Raw genomic sequence first — 2,552 nt, 5'->3', positions numbered from 1 at the left:
CCTGGAATTGTAGTTATTAAATACACAATTCTATTCGGAGTAACATTGGATCGAGTCAAAACGAGAAAAACTGAGGGGGTTGTGAAAAATACGTTTGAACACCGATGCAAAAGGTTATATAACCACTCTGTGCCTTTGGCGCGAAAGCCACTTTGTGCCTAGTTGACAAGCCTGTTGTGACTTCAGTTGACACACGTGCAAAGTCGCAATACATTCTCACATCACAATTCGGCGTTGCCTCATAGGTCATCGATCCCAATTGACGGCTGTTGAGCGAGTCCAGGTGCTGGCATGGGCTGCGGAGAACTTAAGTCCTCGTGAAATTGGTCGTCGTCTGGGCCGCAACCACGTAACGGTTGCGGCCTTTCTTCGTGATCCAAGCACATACGGAAGTCGCTTCAAAAAAAGGTCGCCCAAAGAAGTTACCAGCCAAGCAGCAGCGCCGCCTATACCGTGCAAATGGAAATGAGACCCTTAGTTGTGCCAAACTCAACGACCAGCTCAACCTCAGTCTACACAAGAGCACGGTGTTCCGCTACCTCCGTTCCATGACCAAGTTCAAATACGTAAAGGTGAACAAGACTCCGAAACTCACCAAGTAGCACATGGAAAATCGTGTTGCTTGCACAATCAAAATGGTTGATTACGGGGAAGTCAAGTGGGCTGCCGTTGTGTTTTCCGACGAGAAGAAATGGAACCTTGATGGTACTGATGACCTCAAGTCCTATTGACACTACATTGGGCGTTAGCAAAAAGTTGTTTTCAGTCGCCAGAATGGTGGTGGCTCACTCATGTCGGGCGGCATACGGGCTGATGGCAAGACGGTTCTGGCGTTCCTTGACGGGAGCCAAAATTCGCACGAATACGCATACACACTCAGTGAGTATTTGCTGCCATCTGCGCATTCCGGTTTGGCACAGACTTTGTTTTCCAGCAGGATAACTCCAAGGGTTCGGCCGTTCGCCGATTAAAGAAGAAATGCGTCAAACAATAAATATTGTTTTACCCAGCATTCATACCTCCGTCGTCACGAAGGATTTTTGCATGAGCAAAACATCGCGGTTATTGACTGGCCTGCCCTATCTCCAGACTTGAATCCGATTGAAAACGTCTGAGGATACCTGGTTCAACGTGTGTATGGTGGTGGCAAGCAATACAGCTCAAAGGAGGAGCTCAAATCAGCAATTCTGCTGCACTGGAACTCGCTGGACGTCACCTACCTAAAAAACTCTCTTCTAGCATGAAATCGAGGTGCCTAGGGGTAGTTACCGCCAAAGGAATGACGACAAAGTACTAGAAGGCTAAAACTTGTGAAAACATGGCATGATTTGAGTTGATATCGTGTCTTGTCCATGCTTGCCAGCAGGTGGTTATAATATTTTGCATCGGTGCTGAAACATAATGCTTTTCATTTGTCAATCAATATTTCGAGTTATGACACGAAGCAATAATTGTGAATTTCATGAATGCACATCCAGGCATGTTTTCGGATTAATTTAATTCGCCGAGAGTGCAAAGAGATTTAAGGAAAACATGGTGGTTATAACCTTTTGCATCGCACTGTAGTGCGGTCAACAATGTCCACCACACAGGTAAACCTGTTGATGCTATTATTACCTTTACCGAAGACAGCAAGTTAAAGCAAGACCGTCTTTAGTCCGTCTGCCTGCTGGCACAGTTGAGCATTCACTGATTCCTCCCGCTTGCTTTTCGTTAAAGGTCACAACAATCGCGACTGCCATACTGGGCGACCGACATGGCATTTCTGGTATTCAAGAACTGAGCTTTACTTGTGATCTGCCTGCCATCATCATAGCAAACACTTGGAAACGTGTGCATCGCGACGAAGATATGTGCGATTTGTTGGACCGGCCTTTGTTTCCAAACCGTGACCAAGACCTATGTCAGCTATCCCTCAGCGCTTTGGGACAACTTGTTGTACGTGGTGGCTAAATTGTACAACCGCTGGAGCCGTGCTGCAATTCAACAAGAAACGTGGTACGGGGCACAGCAGAGGAAGGTTGTGTTGAACAGAGCAAAATGTTAACTGAATAGATAGCTACCTCTAATTTAGTCTCCTTGGTGCGGTGCCTACGCACCAGTCATGTGATACGAATGGTTGTGCTACGAGGGGCTCGCAGCACCAGTGAATCAGAACCACCAGCAGCCGGCGGCTGGCTTGATGGGCGAGGTCTGGCACCAAGTACCATGTGACATTTCGACATCTAGATAAATATCCGGATGTCCCGTTACAAAACTCGTTAAAGTATATCGAGACTACAGAGATCACTCAATTTTTGCTCCCAGTCAAAAGTATAAATTGTAACAGACAAAACCAAGGACAAAGGGACCACAAAAATCAATTTAATAAGGTCAGGAAACCGCGGGCGATGAAAGTTCTTTCGAGTCTTAGCTGACTCGTCCTTTATGGTGTAGGAGATCGTTGTTCTTTCGTCCTTGATGATGCGTCGGATGGTCGTTATGTGCACAGTGTGTCCGAACTCATGTGATGCCCACGTTTGGAGTTCAGACGTCTTCAGAGGCGTGTGAGC

Source organism: Aphanomyces invadans (assembly GCF_000520115.1).
Source record: "Aphanomyces invadans strain NJM9701 unplaced genomic scaffold supercont1.71, whole genome shotgun sequence".
Classification (NCBI taxonomy): Eukaryota; Oomycota; class Saprolegniomycetes; order Saprolegniales; family Verrucalvaceae; genus Aphanomyces; species Aphanomyces invadans.
Note: the sequence above shows the minus strand (reverse complement) of the source record.